Raw genomic sequence first — 23,635 nt, 5'->3', positions numbered from 1 at the left:
GTGCTACATGCCTTTTATGTTGTAGCAATATAATGTTTGTTGTGATATATATCTAAATCATGACTCTTGTTAGTACACTGTTCAGGCAGTCTTGTGGTCGTTTAATACACTTTGTGGACAAGCATGACAACTGTTATATTAATGTATATATGTCAATATGTCCGTGAGCTGTGGTAAACCTGTTTGATTTAGAATAGGGGGTAAAAGGGGGGGGGGGTTGGAAGCCACACGGAGTTGTGTGGTTCATTAGGCGATGGAAGGTTATCACATCTGTTGCCGGATAGGTCTTGTATTATTTTATTTATTAACTGTTCTGTACTGTTTTAAATAAAATATAAAAAAAAAAAAAATCTTGCTTAACATAGGTGCATGGGATATAATGCATAGGGGATGAGGGCCAGTTTGTGTCAGCACAAAGTTAAACGTCTGTGTGTTTTTGACAATGAAATTTATAATTCTGTGTAAGAACTGACACTGTGTTCTTTTATCTATTTAATGTATTGTATTGTTTTAAATAAAATATATAAAAAAAAAAGAGAAATACACCTCTCAGATGTAATTTTTGTACAAGTGTTTTAACAGCGGGTTGGGTGGGAACGACTCAGTTTGAGGAAGGTAGTCAGCCCAGGTGTGTCTACTGCCCCACCAGAAAGATGTCAGTGTGTGTTTAGTGTCAGTGTTGATGTCAAGGTGAGACGATATCAGCCAGTATTGAGACAACATTAGTGTAGTTTTTAGCAGTGTTGAATAGTGGCGCAGATTACTGTGATGCCGTTGGTGATATAGTGTAAAGATCTAATCCAGTTCATGGTCAGTGCTAAACCCATGTGGGTCATTCAGAGCAAGACGTCATGGAGGCTTGATCCTTCGTCTGTTGAGCGTCAGACAGATGCATTTCCTATTTGTACTCGCCTAAATGTCGATATAGTGTAACGGTGTCCAGGATTACAGTGATATCAGTGATGATATTGTAACAGTGTCCAGGATTACAGTGATATCAGTGATGATATTGTAACAGTGTCCAGGATTACAGTGATATCAGTGATGATATTGTAACAGTGTCCAGGATTACAGTGATATCAGTGATGATATTGTAATAGTGTCCAGGATTACAGTGATATCAGTGATGATTTGTAAGTGTCTAGGATTATAGTGATACTATTGGTGATATTGTAATAGTATCCGCTGTATAGCCCTTGTGGCTTAGCGCTTCTTTTTGATTATAATAATAATGTAATAGTATCCAGGATTACAGTGATATCAGTGATGATTTGTAAGTGTTCAGGATTACAGTGATACCAATGGTGATACAAGTAACATGCTGTATGACCCCTGTAGGTTTAGCGCCTCTTTTTGATCATAATAACAACGCCAGTAGCACATGTTATGATGACAGTAATAACAAGTGTCAGGCTTGTCAAATAGTAAGGAATTAACTTGGCATTCCTAGGCAGAAAGCCAAACAGTGAGAGTAATACTAGTAGCGGTGATTTACACAATATACCGTATAGTGACGCACATTGTAAACATTAACGTGGGAGATCAAACACTTGAAATCGATTAATAAATGAGAAACATTAATACGGAAAGATATTTCAGCATTCATGATTAACGAGCATTTGGTCAGTGTGACGACGCTTCAAGACGGGATGATCTTCGCTTCCTAGACTGGTAATGTGCTCTAGTTTTTGTTTATCTTTTGCTAGAAAATAAAATTCACGCAGGTTTAAAATTAGCTTATACACTTTAATGACTATTATTATTTTCAAAATAATGAAATGCGGTTGTTAATTTTTTTTGGTCATCAATGTATGGCGCTACACCTGTTTAATAACCGTTGTGGCCAGTATATGGGACGTTTGAAAACCGTTGTGGCCAGTATATGGAACGTTTGATAACCGTTGTGGCCAGTATGTGGAACGTTTGATAACCGTTGTGGCCAGTATATGGAATGTTTGATAACCGTTGTGGCCAGTATATGGAACGTTTGATAACCGTTGTGGCCAGTATATGGAATGTTTGATAACCATTGTGGCCAGTATATGGAACGTTTGATAACCGTTGTGGGCAGTATATGGAACGTTTGATAACCGTTGTGGCCAGTATATGAAATGTTTGATAGCCGTTGTGGTCAGTATATGGAATGTTTGATAACCGTTGTGGCCAGTATATGGAATGTTTGATAACCGTTGTGGCCAGTATATGGAACGTTTGATAACCGTTGTGGCCAGTATATGGAACGTTTGATAACCGTTGTGGCCAGTATATGGAGCGTTTGATAACCGTTGTGGCCAGTATATGGAGCGTTTGATAACCGTTGTGGCCAGTATATGGAGCGTTTGATAACCGTTGTGGCCAGTATATGGAACGTTTGATAACCGTTGTGGCCAGTATAAAGAATGTTTGATAACCGTTGTGGCCAGTATATGGAACGTTTGATAACCGTTGTGGCCAGTATATGGAACGTTTGATAACCGTTGTGGCCAGTATATGGAACGTTTGATAACCATTGTGGCCAGTATATGGAGCGTTTGATAACCGTTGTGGCCAGTATATGGAATGTTTGATAACCGTTGTGGCCAGTATATGGAGCGTTTGATAACCGTTGTGGCCAGTATATGGAACGTTTGATAACCGTTGTGGCCAGTATATGGAGCGTTTGATAACCGTTGTGGCCAGTATATGGAACGTTTGATAACCGTTGTGACCAGTATATGGAGCGTTTGATAACCGTTGTGGCCAGTATATGGAATGTTTGAAACCGTTGTGGCCAGTATATGGAACGTTTGATAACCGTTGTGGCCAGTATATGGAATGTTTGATAACCGTTGTGGCCAGTATATGGAGCGTTTGATAACCGTTGTGGCCAGTATATGGAACGTTTGATAACCGTTGTGGCCAGTATATGGAGCGTTTGATAACCGTTGTGGCCAGTATATGGAACGTTTGATAACCGTTGTGGCCAGTATATGGAGCGTTTGATAACCGTTGTTGCCAGTATATGGAACGTTTGATAACCGTTGTGGCCAGTATATGGAGCGCTTGATAACCGTTGTGGCCAGTATATGGAACGTTTGATAACCGTTGTGGCCAGTATATGGAACGTTTGATAACCGTTGCGGCCAGTATATGGAATGTTTGATAACCGTTGTGGCCAGTATATGGAATGTTTGATAACCGTTGCGGCCAGTATGTGGAACGTTTGATAACCGTTGTGGCCAGTATATGGAATGTTTGAAAACCGTTGTGGCCAGTATATGGAATGTTTGATAACCGTTGTGGCCAGTATATGGAATGTTTGATAACCGTTGTGGCCAGTATATGGAATGTTTGATAACCGTTGTGGCCAGTATATGGAACGTTTGATAGCCATTGCGGCCAGTATATGGAATGTTTGATAACCGTTGTGGCCAGTATATGGAATGTTTGATAACCGTTGTGGCCAGTACATGGAATGTTTGATAACCGTTTGGCCAGTATATGGAATGTTTGATAACCGTTTGGCCAGTATATGGAATGTTTGATAACCGTTTGGCCAGTATATGGAATGTTTGATAACCGTTGTGGCCAGTATATGGAATGTTGGATAACCGTTGTGGCCAGTATATGGAACGTTTGATAACCGTTGTGGCCAGTATATGGAACGTTTGATAACCGTTGTGGCCAGTATATGGAACGTTTGATAACCGTTGTGGCCAGTATATGGAGCGTTTGATAACCGTTGTGGCCAGTATATGGAACGTTTGATAACCGTTGTGGCCAGTATATGGAGCGTTTGATAACCATTGTGGCCAGTATATGGAACGTTTGATAACCATTGCCGCCAGTGTATGGAATGTTTGATAACCGTTTCCACCAGTATAGGGAATGTTTTAAACCGTTTGGCCAGTATATGGAATGTCTGATAACCGTTTGGCCAGTATATGGAATGTCTGATAACCGTTTGGCCAGTATATGGAATGTCTGATAACCGTTTGGCCAGTATATGGAATGTCTGATAACCGTTTGGCCAGTATATGGAATGTTTGATAACCGTTTGGCCAGTATATGGAATGTTTGATAACCGTTTGTCCAGTATATGGAATGTTTGATAACCGTTTGGCCAGTATATGGAATGGTTATAAACATTACGCTGCCTGTTTATTTCGTTACTGTTTGTTACTGTTTGTTAACTATAGACACAATAGGTTAATGTAAGTTAATATATTCTTAAGCAAAATTTTTATTTTTTTTTATGATTACATCGGGTATAAATCAACGAACTGTTGTGTGCTAGCGTGAGAACGCCATTCTTGTTTTGGAGAACAGTTGCATGCTATCTCAGCAAAGTTTTGTATATAGATTACATATAATTAAACTCAAAAAGGAGCTCCGTTACTTCTGGGGGCCAATGAGTACTTAATTACTCGTGTTTTTGCTCGTTGATATAATAACTAGTAATTAGGTACCCCTGAACGTGTACGTCTCAGGGGTTGCGTAATATTTTTTTAAGCCTTCTCCTCTGTATCGTTTATAATTTAACAATGCCTCATCCGATCAGCTTCAAATTTTGAACTGTGGTTTACTGTAACTAGGGAAGGTTCTTGCAAATACAGTCCATTTCATGTTTCATGAAATGGATCTCATAACTTTTGAAAGACGTGTGGCTGTCTTCAAATATTCACAACTGGTGTATCCCCTTAGACGAAGATGGTGAGGGTTCTTGAAGGGGGTTCTTGAAGGGGATTCTGCCCACGTCGAATTTCCCCCTGCAATCTGATGCTAGTTTTGCAACATTACATAGCTCCTGACGACGCATGAGAGTGCGAAAGATCTTGAGAGAAAGATTTTCATCCTCACGTGGCTTGTTCTGCATTGTAATGATTGCATGTTTGTGATGATGATGATAATGATGATGATTATTATATATATATATATATATATATATATATATATATATATATATATATATATATATATATATATATATATATAAAGGAATTCGCAAGAGCAGGTGAAATATACACAAACACTGATCTCAGGCTGAAGGCATTGTCCAGTGTGAGTAGATTGGTAAAGCACTGCGTACCTTGTTCCAAGGTTCGTAGGTTCGAGTCTCCTTCAGCCAGAGATCAGTGTTTGTGTATATATATATGCAATAAGATCACAGTAAACAGGTGATTTCAGAATATGCAAAACAACCAGACCCCTTATATAGCTTCCTAGGATGCTTTACTTTCATAGTTCCTTGATAATATGAGTAGTCACGACAGCGCTTGGAATTTCTCTATTCTTTCAGAGTGGTGGTTTTGCATATATATATATATATATATATATATATATATATATATATATATATATATATATATATATATAATGTGTGTGTGTGTGTAGGTAGTAGGCTGGTAGACAGCAACCACCCAGGGAAGTACTACCGTCCTGCCAGATGACTGTGAAACAGAAACCTGTAACTGTTTTGCATGATGGTAGGATTGCTGGTTTTTTTTTCTGTCTCATAAACACGCTAGATAACAGGGATATCTTACTACTCCTACTTACACTTTGGTCACACTTCACAGACACGCACATGCATATACAGTACATACATCTAGGTTTTTCTCCTTTTTCTAAAAAGCTCTTGTTCTTCTTTATTTCTTCTATTGTCCATGGGGAAGTGGAAAAGAATCTTTCCTCCGTAAGCCATGCGTGTCGTATGAGGCGACTAAAATGCCGGGAGCAATGGGCTAGTAACCCCTTCTTCTGTAGACATTTACTAAAAAAGAGAAGAAGAAAAACTTTATAAAACTGGGATGCTTGAATGTGCGTGGATGTAGTGCGGATGACAAGAAACAGATGATTGCTGATGTTATGAATGAAAAGAAGTTGGATGTCCTGGCCCTAAGCGAAACAAAGCTGAAGGGGGTAGGGGAGTTTCGGTGGGGGGAAATAAATGGGGTTAAATCTGGAGTATCTGAGAGAGTTAGAGCAAAGGAAGGGGTAGCAGTAATATTGAAGGATCAGTTATGGAAGGAGAAAAGAGAATATGAATGTGTAAATTCAAGAATTATGTGGATTAAAGTAAAGGTTGGATGCGAAAAGTGGGTCATAATAAGCGTGTATGCACCTGGAGAAGAGAGGAATGTAGAGGAGAGAGAGAGATTTTGGGAGATGTTAAGCGAATGTATAGGAGCCTTTGAACCAAGTGAGAGAGTAATTGTGGTAGGGGACCTGAATGCTAAAGTAGGAGAAACTTTTAGAGAGGGTGTGGTAGGTAAGTTTGGGGTGCCAGGTGTAAATGATAATGGGAGCCCTTTGATTAAACTTTGTATAGAAAGGGGTTTAGTTATAGGTAATACATATTTTAAGAAAAAGAGGATAAATAAGTATACAAGATATGATGTAGGGCGAAATGACAGTTTGTTGGATTATGTATTGGTAGATAAAAGACTGTTGAGTAGACTTCAGGATGTACATGTTTATAGAGGGGCCACAGATATATCAGATCACTTTCTAGTTGTAGCTACACTGAGAGTAAAAGGTAGATGGGATACAAGGAGAATAGAAGCATCAGGGAAGAGAGAGGTGAAGGCTTATAATCTAAAAGAGGAGGCAGTTAGGGTAAGATATAAACAGCTATTGGAGGACAGATGGGCTAATGAGAGCATAGGCAATGGGGTCGAAGAGGTACGGGGTAGGTTTAAAAATGTAGTGTTAGAGTGTTCAGCAGAAGTTTGTGGTTACAGGAAATGGGTGCGGGAGGGAAGAGGAGCAATTGGTGGAATGATGTAAAGAGAGTAGTAAGGGAGAAAAAGTTAGCATATGAGAAGTTTTTACAAAGTAGAAGTGATGCAAGGAGGGAAGAGTATATGGAGAAAAAGAGAGAGGTTAAGAGAGTGGTGAAGCAATGTAAAAAGAGAGCAAATGAGAGAGTGGGTGAGATGTTATCAACAAATTTTGTTGAAAATAAGAAAAAGTTTTGGAGTGAGATTAACAAGTTAAGGAAGCCTAGAGAACAAATGGATTTGTCGGTTAAAAATAGGAGAGGAGAGTTATTAAATGGAGAGTTAGAGGTATTGGGAAGATGGAGGGAATATTTTGAGGAATTGTTAAATGTTGATGAAGATAGGGAAGCTGTGATTTCGTGTATAGGGCAAGGAGGAATAACATCTTGTAGAAGTGAGGAAGAGCCAGTTGTGAGTGTGGGGGAAGTTCGTGAGGCAGTAGGTAAAATGAAAGGGGGCAAGGCAGCCGGGATTGATGGGATAAAGATAGAAATGTTAAAAGCAGGTGGGGATATAGTTTTGGAGTGGTTGGTGCAATTATTTAATAAATGTTTGGAAGAGGGTAAGGTACCTAGGGATTGGCAGAGAGCATGCATAGTTTCTTTGTATAAAGGCAAAGGGGACAAAAGAGAGTGCAAAAATTATAGGGGGATAAGTCTGTTGAGTATACCTGGTAAAGTGTATGGTAGAGTCATTATTGAAAGAATTAAGAGTAAGACGGAGAATAGGATAGCAGATGAACAAGGAGGCTTTAGGAAAGGTAGGGGATGTGTGGACCAGGTGTTTACAGTGAAACATACAAGTGAACAGTATTTAGATAAGGCTAAAGAGGTCTTTGTGGCATTTATGGATTTGGAAAAGGCGTATGACAGGGTGGATAGGGGGGCAATGTGGCAGATGTTGCAGGTGTATGGTGTAGGAGGTAGGTTACTGAAAGCAGTGAAGAGTTTTTACGAGGATAGTGAGGCTCAAGTTAGAGTATGTAGGAAAGAGGGAAATTATTTCCCAGTAAAAGTAGGCCTTAGACAAGGATGTATGATGTCACCGTGGTTGTTTAATATATTTATAGATGGGGTTGTAAGAGAAGTAAATGCGAGGGTCTTGGCAAGAGGCGTGGAGTTAAAAGATAAAGAATCACACATAAAGTGGGAGTTGTCACAGTTGCTCTTTGCTGATGACACTGTGCTCTTGGGAGATTCTGAAGAGAAGCTGCAAAGATTGGTGGACGAATTTGGTAGGGTGTGCAAAAGAAGAAAATTAAAAGTGAATACAGGAAAGAGTAAGGTAATGAGGATAACAAAAACATTAGGTGATGAAAGATTGGATATCAGATTGGAGGGAGAGAGTATGGAGGAGGTGAATGTATTCAGATATTTGGGAGTGGACGTGTCAGCGGATGGGTCTATGAAAGATGAGGTGAGTCATAGAATTGATGAGGGGAAAAGGGTGAGCGGCGCACTTAGGAGTCTGTGGAATGTATGAGAGTATAGTTTTACCAACGCTCTTACATGGGTGTGAAGCATGGGTGATGAATGTTGCAGCGAGGAGAAGGCTGGAGGCAGTGGAGATGTCATGTCTGAGGGCAATGTGTGGTGTGAATATAATGCAGAGAATTCGTAGTTTGGAGGTTAGGAGGAGGTGCGGGATTACCAAAACTGTTGTCCAGAGGGCTGAGGAAGGGTTGTTGAGGTGGTTAGGACATGTAGAGAGAATGGAGCGAAACAGAGTGACTTCAAGAGTGTATCAGTCTGTAGTGGAAGGAAGGCGGGGTAGGGGTCGGCCTAGGAAAGGTTCGAGGGAGGGGGTAAAGGAGGTTTTGTGTGCGAGGGGGCTTGGACTTCCAGCAGGCATGCGTGAGCATGTTTGATAGGAGTGAATGGAGACAAATGGTTTTTAATACTTGACGTGCTGTTGGAGTGTGAGCAAAGTATCATTTATGAAGGGGTTCAGGGAAACCGGCAGGCCGGACTTGAGTCCTGGAGATGGGAAGTACAGTGCCTGCACTCTGAAGGAGGGGTGTTAATGTTGCAGTTTAAAAACTGTAGTGTAAAGCACCCTTCTGGCAAGACAGTGATGGAGTGAATGATGGTGAAAGTTTTTCTTTTTCGGGCCACCCTGCCTTGGTGGGAATCGGCCAGTGTGATAATAATAAAAAATATATATATATACAAGCAACGGCTTCGACAGGCCGGCTAAACTAAGTGAGGGTAGCCGTCGGGTCATTGACCCCCGGTAAATTCAACTAGGGCTTGCCTACCTAAGCATGGGAAGACTGGCTCTGGCGGACCGCGCGGATGAAACCGCTAGATTGGTTCAACGGGCAGAAAGGCAGTTCCAGCAAGGCGTTGTGGAGCGCTAAGGGCACGATGAGGCATTAAGGGACATCCTGGTCATCCACTGCATCCGATCCCATCTCCAGTCGTCACGACTTTGTCTTGTCACTGGCCTCAGATGGCTCCGGACGAGAGAGTGAGGTCGACGCTGCGCAATTCTTCCTTACTTTAAACAAAGTCACAGCGCATGTCATCAGTCATCCTTTATCCCACCTCATCACCCAAGACCTGTGGCGACGGGCGAGCGACGAAGCGACAGGTGTGGGTACACTGGAAATCGTAGCCGCGGACCTGCACACAGGCGGCTCAGGCCATAGGGTCGTTCTTTACCGACCGGAGCAGCGGTGGAGTCCGGCAGCCGTCTGAGTGACTGAGCAGCCCTCTTCAGGAATGCACTGCTCACCTCCATGGCATGAGGAACGGACTAGAAAAGGTGTCCCAAACATTGCCTGCTCCACGAAACCCTAGCCAGCTTACCGCGGTTGGCGGGCACCCTTCTACATGCGGTCGAAACTACAAGACATCAAAGAAGAAAACCAAGATCACACCTCTCAACCTTGCCACTTGGAACGTCCGTACGCTTCTCGACAAGGACGACTCAGACAGAACTCAGAGACGTACAGCACTCATCGCGAACGAACTCGCCAGATACAGCATTGACATCGCTGCCATAAGTGAGACTAGACTTGCTGGCGAGGGCGAACTCTGCGAAAGAGGAGCAGGCTATACCTTCTTTTGGTCCTGACGAGGAGCCGAGGAGAGACGGGAGGCAGGAGTTGGCTTTGTAGTGAAGTCATCTCTCATTGGCAAGCTGGCTGGCCCACCAAAAGGGGTGAACGATCGCCTTATGACGATGAGAATCCCCTTGTCCTGCGGACAGAAGTTTGCCACTGTTGTCAGCGCCTATGCCCCCACCATGACCAACCCAGACAAGGTTAAGGACAAATTTTATGAAGACCTGAACGCCGTCATCACCACTGTCCCCAGCGCAGATAAGCTCCTCATCCTTGGTGACTTCAATGCGAGAGTCGGTCGTGACAGCACCGCCTGGGAAGGCGTGATCGAAAAGCATGGGGTGGGCAGCTGCAATAGCAACGGCCTGCTGCTCCTTCAGACCTGCGCCGAACACGACCTTCTGATCACCAACACCGTCTTCAGCCTCCCTACCCGCAACAGGACATCATGGATGCACCCGCGTTCCAAACACTGGCATCTCATTGATTGTCATCGTCAGGAAGAGGGACAGGCAGGATGTACGAGTCACGAAGGCCATGTGTGGCGCGGAATGCTGGACAGACCATCGCCTCATCATCTCGAAACTCAAGCTCCGTATCCAGCCCAGGAGACGCCCTCAGGGCGCGAAAACACCAAAACGCCTGAACGTCGGCAAGCTGAAGGCCCACAACGTCAAGCAGTCCTTTGCAGAAATCCTGGAAACCCGCTTGGAGTCCGTCGTGCTGGACGTTCAAAACGTCGAAGCAGCATGGACCGCACTCCGTGATACAGTGTACAGCACAGCCATGGAGTGTCTAGGACCAGCCACCAGGAAGCACAAGGACTGGTTCGACGAACACTGCACAGAAATCCAGCAACTGCTGGAAGAGAAACGAAAGTCCTACATGGCCCACATCAACGACCCAAAGTCCACAGCGAAGCAAGATGCACTGAGAAACATACGCAACAATACCCAGCGAAAAATGCGTGAAATGCAAGACTCTTGGCTAAGCAACAAAGCCGATGAGATTCAGGGCTTTGCAGACAGAAACGATATGAAGAACTTCTATGACGGTCTGAAAGAAATCTACGGCCCTGCCACCTCTGGCACATCACCACTCCTCAGCGCAGATGGGTCAACGCTGCTCACAGACAAGGAGAAAATTCTAGAGAGATGGGCAGAGCATTTTGACAGCGTGCTGAACCGTCCATCCACCATCAACGATGAAGCCATCGAACGTCTACCTCAGATTCCGACCAACGAGACGCTGAATGCCATCCCCACTTTGGAGGAGACTCAGCAAGCAATACGTCAACTGTCCAGTGGCAAAGCTCCTGGGTCTGAGGCCATCCCAGCTGAAGTCTACAAAGAAGGTGGAATGGCACTGGTAGAGAAACTTCACCAACTCTTCCAGCTTGTATGGCAGCACGAGACAGTTCCTCAGGACTTTAAAGATGCTTCCATCGTGCATCTCTACAAACGAAAAGTAAACCGCCAGGCATGCGACAACCACCGTGATATCTCCCTGCTCTCCATCGCAGGCAAAACCCTGGCTAGAGCTCTACTCAATCGGCTCAACGAACATCTAGAGCAAGGACTCCTACCCGAAAGCCAGTGCGGCTTCCGGAAAGATCGCGGGACTATCGACATGGTGTTCGCTGCTAGACAGCTACAGGAGAAATGTCAGGAACAGAATGCCGACTTGTACTCCACCTACGTCGATCTGACCAAGGCCTTCGACACCGTTAGTAGAGAGGGCCTTTGGAGAATCATGGTGAAATACGGCTGCCCAAAGACGTTCATCGCCATCGTACGCCAACTTCACGATGGAATGCTGGCCAGAGTCCAAGACAACAGAGAGACGTCTAAACCATTCCCAGTCTCAAATGGAGTGAAACAAGGCTGCGTGCTTGCTCCCACCCTGTTCAGCCTGATGCTCTCGGCCATGCTTACAGACGCATTCAGGGACACAGACGCAGGAATCGGCATCAGGTACCGTACAGATGGGTCTGTCTTCAACCTCAGGAGGCTTCAAGCAAAAACCAAGGCTGCAACTGACACCATCAATGACCTGCTATTTGCTGATGACTGCGCCCTCAACGCTGCTTCAGAAGCCGCCATGCAGCACAGTGTTGACAAGTTCTCTGACGCCTGCAACAACTTCGGGCTGACAACCAGTACAACGAAGACTGAAGCGATGCACCAGCCTGCTCCGGGAAAGACGTATGTTGAGCCAAACATCGCCATCAACGGGCAGCGACTGAACGCCGTAGACAAATTCACCTACCTCGGCAGTACCCTTTCCAGAAACGTTGTCATCGATGATGAGGTGAATGCCAGACTTGCCAAAGCCAGTGCCACCTTCGGCAGGCTCCACAAGAATTTATGGAACCGAAGAGGCATCACCACAAGCGCCAAGATCAAGGTGTACAGAGCCATAGTCCTCACCACACTTCTCTATGGCTGCGAAACCTGGACTGTCTACAAACGTCACACCAGAAAGTTGAACCACTTTCACACCACACGGCTCAGAAAAATTCTCGGCATCAAATGGCAAGATAAGATCTCAGACACAGAAGTGCCGACTACAGCTGGCCTGCCTAGCATCTACACTATGACTCAAGAAATCGTAATGACACGATTGCAAATAAACCATACCCCCGGCCGGGATTGAACCCGCGGGTTCAATCCCGGCCGGGGGTATGGTTTATCTACACTATCCTAATGCAGACACAGCTTCGCTGGGCAGGTCACGTTGCTCGCATGCCAGACCACCGGCTGCCAAAGAAACTCTTGTTTGGCGAACTGCAGCATGGAAAGCGCTCTCAAGGAGGCCAAAAGAAGCGCTACAAGGACACCCTAAGACTGCTCTGAAAGCTTTCAACATCAACCACACCATGTGGGAGCTTATAGCTCAGGACAGGAATATATATATATATATATATATATATATATATATATATATATATATATCGTGCCGAATAGGTAAAACTGGTCAATTCGCAAGAGCTGATTTAAAATTAAGTCCTAAAATTTTCTCATATACATTTAAAGATATATATTTTTTCACTTATATTAATATCAAAATAAATGATTTTGTACTAAAAGAAGCTTCAACTTCACACAGATAATCGTGTGAATGTTTGTGTGTATAATAATAACTGTGAAGCTGTTAACTGTCTGGGAGGAGTCCAACAACTTGGCAGAATTAAACATGAAATTAATGGTCTTGGATACATTCACTTAACCATATTTTTTTTTTCTTTTGCATCTTTCTGTATATAATTTATGTGCTCATTTTCTATATTCACGGGAAAGCGCCTCACCCGTAGGGACCTATACGACGATTAGGTAACATGGGGTAATCAGGTGGTATCTAAGGAGAGAAACGGCTGCTCCAGTTTCGTGGATCAAGACCCCTTCTACAGCATAAAAGAACCCCTTCTGATGGATAGTCTCCAAGAGCGTTGGCTTTCGCACGTTTGGAGTAGGAAGGCGGCGTTTATGTTCCCTCTGTGTCAACAATTCAGCCAGTGCTTCTTCACTGTCAGGGCTCGTGATCCAGGGAATTTGAGCCACATGTGACTAATTGGGATCAAGTCTGATTATCTACCATTCTACAGACGCTATTGAATCAATCTCCAGACGTTACTGGATCATTCTCCAGACGTTACTGGATCATTCTCCAGACGTCACTGGATCATTCTCCAGACGTCACTGGATCATTCTCCAGACGTCACTGAATCATTCTCCAGACGCTACTGGATCATTCTCCAGACGCTACTGGATCATTCTTCAGACGCTACTGGATCATTCTCCAGACGCTACTGGATCATTCTCCAGACGCTACTGGATCACTGAGTTGAGCGTTGCCTCATAATAGTAATAACCGGAGTCGGTAGTGTTCCCTGGTAATGGTGACCACTGCAGGTTACACTCAACTATTGGTGCCAATATTCAGCACATACTGTGGCAGCTGCAGCATCTTTGATGTTCAATGATATAAAAGGTAATTACTGACGCTGAATACACACACGAGAAAAGAACTGGGAGATTTTGATAAAATAATTAATGTTCCAATCTCCAAAAAATGAGGAGAGGGAGAGAGAAGGAATGAGGGAGAGAGAAGGAATGAGGGAGAGAGAAGGAATGAGGGAGAGAGAAGGAATGAGGGAGAGAGAAGGAATGAGGGAGAGAGAAGGAATGAGGGAGAGAGAAGGAATGAGGGAGAGAGAAGGAATGAGGGAGAGAGAAGGAATGAGGGAGAGAGAAGGAATGAGGGAGAGGGAGAGAATGAGAGGGACAGAGAATGAAAGGGAGAAAGAATTAGAGGGGGAGAGAGATGGAGAGAGGAGAGGGAGGTAGGGAGTGGAAGAGGGAAGGATAAGACGAGGAAGGGAGGGAGGGGACGAGGGAGGGTGGGAACAAAGGAGTTAGGGGACAAGGGAGTTAGGGGACAAGGGAGGGTGGGGACAAGGGAGGGAGGGGAAGTAATATAGCCAATTGACCAAATGAAATCTCTGGTCTACTGTTGACTCCGATGTCATCCTGTTCTTTATTTGTACGTTCCATAACAATAAAATTTAATGAAGATAATGCTAATGAGAGAGAGACAGACAGACAGACAGACAGACAGACAGACAGACAGACAGACAGACAGACAGAGAGAGGCAGTCTTTGAACACGAGGTTGAGAAGCCGGTCTTGTAGTCCCTAAGGAAGCTGTGGCAATCTGCTGCTGGTGTCATGGGAGAAGCTGCCAGCCTGTCCAGACCACCACCACCACCAGCTCACACTAGTGACCAACCTGATGGAGAAATCCTTGAAGCTCGCCAGTCCCCTGAGTCACGACAACCCTCTGCTTTCTTACAACGGTTGAATATTCTGAGACTGGCCAATACAGAAAAAAAAAGTTCTCAAAATTAAAACAGTGGAAAAAAAAAAGTCAGTGATACAAATGTTATGAACACCTGTCGATGGCGAAGGGAATCCCACAAGTCGAGAGGAAAATAACTGTGAGGATAAGACTTAACATTTCGACTACCAAACACAATCCTCATCAGCAGAATGTACTCGAATTATACACTAATGTACTATAATTGGCGTACTGGGCGTGGCCCAGTTGACCAGTTATAGTCACCTCTACATTATACTCCCTCCTTCTCCCTTCCACTAGTGTACTCCCCCCCCCTCCAATTAGCATACTTCCCCCCCTCCAACTAGCATACTTCCCACCTCCAACTAGTATAATTCTTCCCCTCCAGCTAGCATACTTCCCCCCTCCAACTAGTATACCTCCTCCCTCCAACTAGTATACCTCCTCCCTCCAACTAGTATACTTCCCCATCTCGCTTCCATTAGTATACATCCTTCTCCCTTCCTCTAGTATACCACCCCCTCCCTTCCACTAGCATACTCCCCCTCTCCCACTAATATACTTCCCCCCTCTCCATTCCATTAGTTTACTTCCCCCTCCCTTCCACTAGTATACTTCCTTCCCTCTCCTTTCCACTAGTATACTTCCCCCTCTCTCCCTTCTACTAGTATACTTCCCCCCTCTCTCCTACTAGCATACTACCCCGTCTCTAGCACTAGTATTCTTCCCCTCGTCCTCTCCCTTCCAATAGTATACTTCCCCCCTCCTAGCATACTTCCCCCCTCTCTCCCACTAGTATACTTCCCCTCTCTCCCACTAGTATACTTCCCCTCTCTCCCACTAGTATACTTCCCCCTCTCTCCCTCTAGTATACTTCCCCTTCTCTCCCTCTAGTATACTTCCCCCCTCTCTCCCTTCCAATAGTATACTTCCCCCATCCTCTCCCTTCCACTAGTATACTTCCTGCTGGTGAACACTGCAGTTGATAGTCAAAATATACAGTCTAATTTTCATTGCATTTTCTTGTCTACGTCTAATGTTCTTCAGCTTAAACTTGTTCTTCTTCATTAACTTGTTAAAATAACTATAGCGTTAAAATAAACGACCGGGGGGGGGACACTTTCTTTTAGCACTTGATTTACACTTTACAAGAAAAATTTAAATTCTTGATTAATGTAAACTGCCGAATATTGCATCAGTATTTGCTTAAGATTAGTGAAGAGCACTTAAGAGGACTGTCTAGGCTTGCTAACAAGTGTTGTCTCACTTACATAAAGTTGTTAGAAAAGAGGATAAAATACAGAGATATTACGTACTCAACGAGTGGTTCACACTGCACAAGTTGTCGTGGGTCTGAATGAGTGGGTTCACACTGCACAAGTTGTCGTGGGTCTGAATGAGTGGGTTCACACTGCACAAGTTGTCGTGGGTCTGAATGAGTGGGTTCACACTGCACAAGTTGTCGTGGGTCTGAATGAGTGGGTTCACACTGCACAAGTTGTCCTGGGTCTGAATGAGTGGGTTCACACTGCACAAGTTGTCGTGGGTCTGAATGAGTGGGTTCACACTGCACAAGTTGTCGTGGGTCTGAATGAGTGGGTTCACACTGCACAAGTTGTCGTGGGTCTGAATGAGTGGGTTCACACTGCACAAGTTGTCGTGGGTCTGAATGAGTGGGTTCACACTGCACAAGTTGTCGTGGGTCTGAATGAGTGGGTTCACACTGCACAAGTTGTCGTGGGTCTGAATGAGTGGGTTCACACTGCACAAGTTGTCGTGGGTCTGAATGAGTGGGTTCACACTGCACAAGTTGTCGTGGGTCTGAATGAGTGGGTTCACACTGCACAAGTTGTCGTGGGTCTGAATGAGTGGGTTCACACTGCACAAGTTGTCGTGGGTCTGAATGAGTGGGTTCACACTGCACAAGTTGTCGTGGGTCTGAATGAGTGGGTTCACACTGCACAAGTTGTCGTGGGTCTGAATGAGTGGGTTCACACTGCACAAGTTGTCGTGGGTCTGAATGAGTGGGTTCACACTGCACAAGTTGTCGTGGGTCTGAATGAGTGGGTTCACACTGCACAAGTTGTCGTGGGTCTGAATGAGTGGGTTCACACTGCACAAGTTGTCGTGGGTCTGAATGAGTGGGTTCACACTGCACAAGTTGTCGTGGGTCTGAGTGAGTGGGCTCACACTGCACAAGTTGTCGTGGGTCTGAATGAGTGGGTTCACACTGCACAAGTTGTCGTGGGTCTGAATGAGTGGGTTCACACTGCACAAGTTGTCGTGGGTCTGAATGAGTGGGTTCACACTGCACAAGTTGTCGTGGGTCTGAATGAGTGGGTTCACACTGCACAAGTTGTCGTGGGTCTGAATGAGTGGGTTCACACTGCACAAGTTGTCGTGGGTCTGAATGAGTGGGCTCACACTGCACAAGTTGTCGTGGGTCTGAATGAGTGGGCTCACACTGCACAAGTTGTCGTGGGTCTGAATGAGTGGGCTCACACTGCACAAGTTGTCGTGGGTCTGAATGAGTGGGCTCACACTGCACAAGTTGTCGTGGGTCTGAATGAGTGGGCTCACACTGCACAAGTTGTCGTGGGTCTGAATGAGTGGGCTCACACTGCACAAGTTGTCGTGGGTCTGAATGAGTGGGCTCACACTGCACAAGTTGTCGTGGGTCTGAATGAGTGGGCTCACACTGCACAAGTTGTCGTGGGTCTGAATGAGTGGGCTCACACTGCACAAGTTGTCGTGGGTCTGAATGAGTGGGTTCACACTGCACAAGTTGTCGTGGGTCTGAATGAGTGGGCTCACACTGCACAAGTTGTCGTGGGTCTGAATGAGTGGGTTCACACTGCACAAGGTGTCGTGGGTCTGAATGAGTGGGCTCACACTGCACAAGTTGTCGTGGGTCTGAATGAGTGGGTTCACACTGCACAAGTTGTCGTGGGTCTGAATGAGTGGGCTCACACTGCACATGTTGTCGTGGGTCTGAATGAGTGGGTTCACACTGCACAAGTTGTCGTGGGTCTGAATGAGTGGGTTCACACTGCACAAGTTGTCGTGGGTCTGAATGAGTGGGTTCACACTGCACAAGTTGTCGTGGGTCTGAATGAGTGGGCTCACACTGCACATGTTGTCGTGGGTCTGAATGAGTGGGTTCACACTGCACAAGTTGTCGTGGGTCTGAATGAGTGGGTTCACACTGCACAAGTTGTCGTGGGTCTGAATGAGTGGGTTCACACTGCACAAGTTGTCGTGGGTCTGAATGAGTGGGTTCACACTGCACAAGTTGTCGTGGGTCTGAATGAGTGGGCTCACACTGCACATGTTGTCGTGGGTCTGAATGAGTGGGTTCACACTGCACAAGTTGTCGTGGGTCTGAATGAGTGGGTTCACACTGCACAAGTTGTCGTGGGTCTGAATGAGTGGGTTCACACTGCACAAGTTGTCGTGGGTCTGAATGAGTGGGCTCACACTGCACATGTTGTCGTGGGTCTGAATGAGTGGGTTCACACTGCACAAGTTGTCGTGGGTCTGAATGAGTGGGTTCACACTGCACAAGTTGTCGTGGGTCTGAATGAGTGGGTTCACACTGCACAAGTTGTCGTGGGTCTGAATGAGTGGGCTCACACTGCACATGTTGTCGTGGGTCTGAATGAGTGGGTTCACACTGCACAAGTTGTCGTGGGTCTGAATGAGTGGGCTCACACTGCACATGTTGTCGTGGGTCTGAATGAGTGGGTTCACACTGCACAAGTTGTCGTGGGTCTGAATGAGTGGGTTCACACTGCACAAGTTGTCGTGGGTCTGAATGAGTGGGTTCACACTGCACAAGTTGTCGTGGGTCTGAATGAGTGGGTTCACACTGCACAAGTTGTCGTGGGTCTGAATGAGTGGGCTCACACTGCACATGTTGTCCTGGGTCTGAATGAGTGGGTTCACACTGCACAAGTTGTCGTGGGTCTGAATGAGTGGGTTCACACTGCACAAGTTGTCGTGGGTCTGAATGAGTGGGTTCACACTGCACAAGTTGTCGTGGGTCTGAATGAGTGGGTTCACACTGCACAAGTTGTCGTGGGTCTGAATGAGTGGGCTCACACTGCATATGTTGTCGTGGGTCTGAATGAGTGGGTTCACACTGCACAAGTTGTCGTGGGTCTCTGCACATGTTGTCGTGGGTCTGAATGAGTGGGTTCACACTGCACAAGTTGTCGTGGGTCTGAATGAGTGGGTTCACACTGCACAAGTTGTCGTGGGTCTGAATGAGTGGGTTCACACTGCACAAGTTGTCGTGGGTCTGAATGAGTGGGTTCACACTGCACAAGTTGTCGTGGGTCTGAATGAGTGGGCTCACACTGCACATGTTGTCGTGGGTCTGAATGAGTGGGCTCACACTGCACAAGTTGTCGTGGGTCTGGGTGAGTGGGTTCACACTGCACAAGTTGTCGTGGGTCTGAATGAGTGGGCTCACACTGCACAAGTTGTCGTGGGTCTGAATGAGTGGGTTCACACTGCACAAGTTGTCGTGGGTCTGAATGAGTGGGTTCACACTGCACAAGTTGTCGTGGGTCTGGGTGAGTGGGTTCACACTGCACAAGTTGTCGTGGGTCTGAATGAGTGGGCTCACACTGCACAAGTTGTCGTGGGTCTGAATGAGTGGGCTCACACTGCACAAGTCGTGGGTCTGAATGAGTGGGTTCACACTGCACAAGTTGTCGTGGGTCTGAATGAGTGGACTCACACTGCACAAGTTGTCGTGGGTCTGAATGAGTGGGTTCACACTGCACAAGTTGTCGTGGGTCTGAATGAGTGGGCTCACACTGCACAAGTTGTCGTGGGTCTGAATGAGTGGGCTCACACTGCAGAGTTGTCTTGGATCTGAATGAGTGGGCTCACACTGCGCAAGTTGTCGTGGGTCTGAATGAGTGGGCTCACACTGCACAAGTTGTCGTGGGTCTGAATGAGTGGGCTCACACTGCAGAATTGTCTTGGGTCTGAATGAGTGGGCTCACACTGCGCAAGTTGTCGTGGGTCTGAATGAGTGGGCTCACACTGCACAAGTTGTCGTGGGTCTGAATGAGTGGGTTCACACTGCAGAGTTGTCTTGGGTCTGAATGAGTGGGCTCACACTGCAGAGTTGTCTTGGGTCTGAATGAGTGGGCTCACACTGCAGAGTTGTCTTGGGTCTGAATGAGTGGGCTCACACCGCAGAGTTGTCTTGGGTCTGAATGAGTGGGCTCACACTGCAGAGATGTCTTGGGTCTGAATGAGTGGGCTCACACTGCAGAGTTGTCTTGGGTCTGAATGAGTGGGCTCACACTGCAGAGCTGTCTTGGGTCTGAATGAGTGGGCTCACACTGCAGAGTTGTCTTGGGTCTGAATGAGTGGGCTCACACTGCAGAGTTGTCTTGGGTCTGAATGAGTGGGCTCACACTGCACAAGTTGTCGTGGGTCTGAATGAGTGGGTTCACACTGCACAAGTTGTCGTGGGTCTGAATGAGTGGGTTCACACTTCACAAGTTGTCGTGGGTCTGAATGAGTGGGCTCTCACTGCACAAGTTGTCGTGGGTCTGAATGAGTGGGCTCACACTGCACAAGTTGTTGTGGGTCTGAATGAGTGGGCTCACACTGCACAAGTTGTCTTGGGTCTGAATGAGTGGGCTCACACTGCACAAGTTGTCGTGGGTCTGAATGAGTGGGTTCACACTGCACAAGTTGTCGTGGGTCTGAATGAGTGGGCTCACACTGCACAAGTTGTCGTGGGTCTGAATGAGTGGGTTCACACTGCACAAGTTGTCGTGGGTCTGAATGAGTGGGCTCTCACTGCACAAGTTGTCGTGGGTCTGAATGAGTGGGCTCACACTGCAGAGTTGCCTTGGGTCTGAATGAGTGGGCTCACACTGCAGAGTTGTCTTGGATCTGAATGAGTGGGTTCACACTGCAGAGTTGTCTTGGGTCTGAATGAGTGGGCTCACACTGCACAAGTTGTCGTGGGTCTGAATGAGTGGGTTCACACTGCACAAGTTGTCATGGGTCTGAATGAGTGGGCTCACACCGCAGAGTTGTCTTGGGTCTGAATGAGTGGGCTCACACTGCAGAGTTGTCTTGGGTCTGAATGAGTGGGCTCACACTGCAGAGTTGTCTTGGGTCTGAATGAGTGGGCTCACACTGCAGAGTTGTCTTGGGTCTGAATGAGTGGGCTCACACTGCACAAGTTGTCGTGGGTCTGAATGAGTGGGTTCACACTGCACAAGTTGTCATGGGTCTGAATGAGTGGGCTCACACTGCAGAGTTGTCTTGGGTCTGAATGAGTGGGCTCACACTGCAGAGTTGTCTTGGGTCTGAATGAGTGGGCTCACACTGCACAAGTTGTCGTGGGTCTGAATGAGTGGGCTCACACTGCACAAGTTGTCATGGGTCTGAATGAGTGGGTTCACACTGCACAAGTTGTCATGGGTCTGAATGAGTGGGTTCACACTGCACAAGTTGTCGTGGGTCTGAATGAGTGGACTCACACTGCAGAGTTGTCGTGGGTCTGAATGAGTGGGCTCACACTGCAGAGTTGTCGTGGGTCTGAATGAGTGGGTTCACACTGCAGAGTTGTCGTGGGTCTGAATGAGTGGACTCACACTGCAGAGTTGTCGTGGGTCTGAATGAGTGGGTTCACACTGCAGAGTTGTCGTGGGTCTGAATGAGTGGACTCACACTGCAGAGTTGTCGTGGGTCTGAATGAGTGGGCTCACACTGCAGAGTTGTCGTGGGTCTGAATGAGTGGGTTCACACTGCAGAGTTGTCGTGGGTCTGAATGAGTGGACTCACACTGCAGAGTTGTCGTGGGTCTGAATGAGTGGGCTCACACTGCAGAGTTGTCGTGGGTCTGAATGAGTGGGTTCACACTGCAGAGTTGTCGTGGGTCTGAATGAGTGGACTCACACTGCAGAGTTGTCTTGGGTCTGAATGAGTGGGTTCACACTGCAGAGTTGTCGTGGGTCTGAATGAGTGGACTCACACTGCAGAGTTGTCTTGGGTCTGAATGAGTGGGTTCACACTGCAGAGTTGTCGTGGGTCTGAATGAGTGGGCTCACACTGCAGAGTTGTCGTGGGTCTGAGAGATGCATTGCTGACAGGAGTCAAGACACACGTTGCAGATTCAACTTTTAATGGAACAATGTTTGTGTGGAGCTTTAAGTTATGATGCTGGAACTCTACACAGAGTAGAAGGTTGTCCCAGTACAAGCTCGTTTGTTCTACGTCTTCTCTAGAAACTGATTTCAGGTGAGGGAGAGCTTGTGTCCGACATGTTATGATCAATCGCATCAAAACTACAGAAATGAGAATGATAGAATGACAGGCTTTTATTTAGATTTTTGAGAAAAGCCTTTCATGCAGTCACCTCACCAGACAATATCTTGAAATTTTGAAAAAAAAATAGGAATGAAGTTCGGCTTTATGAAATGAACGAAAGACATTTAAAAGCAATTGAAAACAACAATAATAGGAAAAATTATAATGAGACAAGATGGCAAATGTTTGTAATGTTTATCATTTATATGACTGATGTATCAAAGTAGTGAACTGTGTAAACATTTGCAGATAATGAAAACATTTTATATTTTACGTCAGCAAATGTGAATGAAGGTAAGAACTTGCCAGGACACTTGTATAGATGAGTCTATTGACTAAAAATACATAATAACTGTGCGGGAAAAAATTATGGAGTTGTGATGGGTGACAGTGGTTGCAGATCTCATGAAAATAAAAATGGGATGGTGATGGGTAAAAGTGGTCCTAAGGCCCATAAAAATACGCATGGGACGGGGATGTGTAGAAGTGCTCACGGGACCCCATGAAAGTTTTAATTATAAGATTAAACCTTAATATTTAACTTCAAGAGAAATCTTGAACTGATTTAAACAAATTATCATGGAACGCGCATACAAATACAATTGTTAAGGAACTGGGTGCATCTCTTATTTTTCAGATTTTTTTTTTTTTCACTGGGGGCGCTGGGCGCGTCAGGCGTCACTTGAGTGCATGACTGACAGCAAACAAAACTATTCAGTCATATGTAGCAGCAGTTATATCTAGAAGTTGTCCGATAGAGCACTTTCTTAAATGCCAAACAGAGGGTAATGAGGATTAAATTACCCACAAAATGCTAGGTTGAAAGGACACAGATGCAACTAATGTGATATTTTATTGTGGCAACGTTTCGCTCTCCAGGAGTTTTGTCAAGCTTGAGAGAGCGAAACGTTATCACGATAAAATGGCACAATAGTTGCATCTATGTTCTTTTACCTAACAAAATAGAAGAATGTCACATTTATCCAACGATATTGATAACTTCGCGAATCGTGGAAATCTGAAATGTGAAGACTGATAGAGAAAAATTAATATATTAAAATACAGAGCAATTGAGAGTTATGGATGTTGCAGTTGGGAGGATCAGCTAAACTGTGATGTCAGTACACTTCTACAAGTCCAGGAAGCGACTGAGCGAATGACGGTAAATGTTTCCTCTTTCTTGGGGTCACCCTACCTCACTGAAATTGTTAATTTTATTCTCGCTTTTATCGTGTGTATCGTAAACTATTTTTTTTATGGTTATGAGCGTCGAGTGACGTACGCGGTCACGACGCTCCGTCAATATCACTGGCCATTACTGCTACGTGGCTTAGAGACGCCTTGTATGTCGAACAAAGGAGAAATGATAAGGATGACGTTTAATGGAGATAAAAAAAAACAAGGATATGTTTTGAGACAACACAGGAACAACACAGGGACAACACAGGGACAACACAGGGACAACACAGGGACAACACAGGGACAACACAGGGACAACACAGGGACAACACAGGAACAACACAGGGACAACACAGGGACAACACAGGGACAACACAGGGACAACACAGGGACAACACAGGGACAACACAGGAACAACACAGGAA

General features: G+C 45.6%; 1 long non-coding RNA gene across 1 annotated transcript in view; it reads left to right on the top strand.

The window, feature by feature from the left end:
- Positions 1-470: 470 nt before the first annotated feature.
- LOC138853061 (uncharacterized) overlaps positions 471-23,635 on the top strand; it is a 269,917-nt gene continuing 246,752 nt past the window's right edge. Inside the window, exon 1 of the long non-coding RNA XR_011392304.1 lies at positions 471-1,671. This is a non-coding gene — a long non-coding RNA (uncharacterized lncRNA). The remainder of the gene's footprint in view (positions 1,672-23,635) is intronic.

This window comes from Cherax quadricarinatus, chromosome 22 (assembly GCF_038502225.1).
Source record: "Cherax quadricarinatus isolate ZL_2023a chromosome 22, ASM3850222v1, whole genome shotgun sequence".
NCBI classification, from domain to species: Eukaryota; Metazoa; Arthropoda; class Malacostraca; order Decapoda; family Parastacidae; genus Cherax; species Cherax quadricarinatus.
This window is presented reverse-complemented; position numbering and strand designations above follow the sequence as displayed.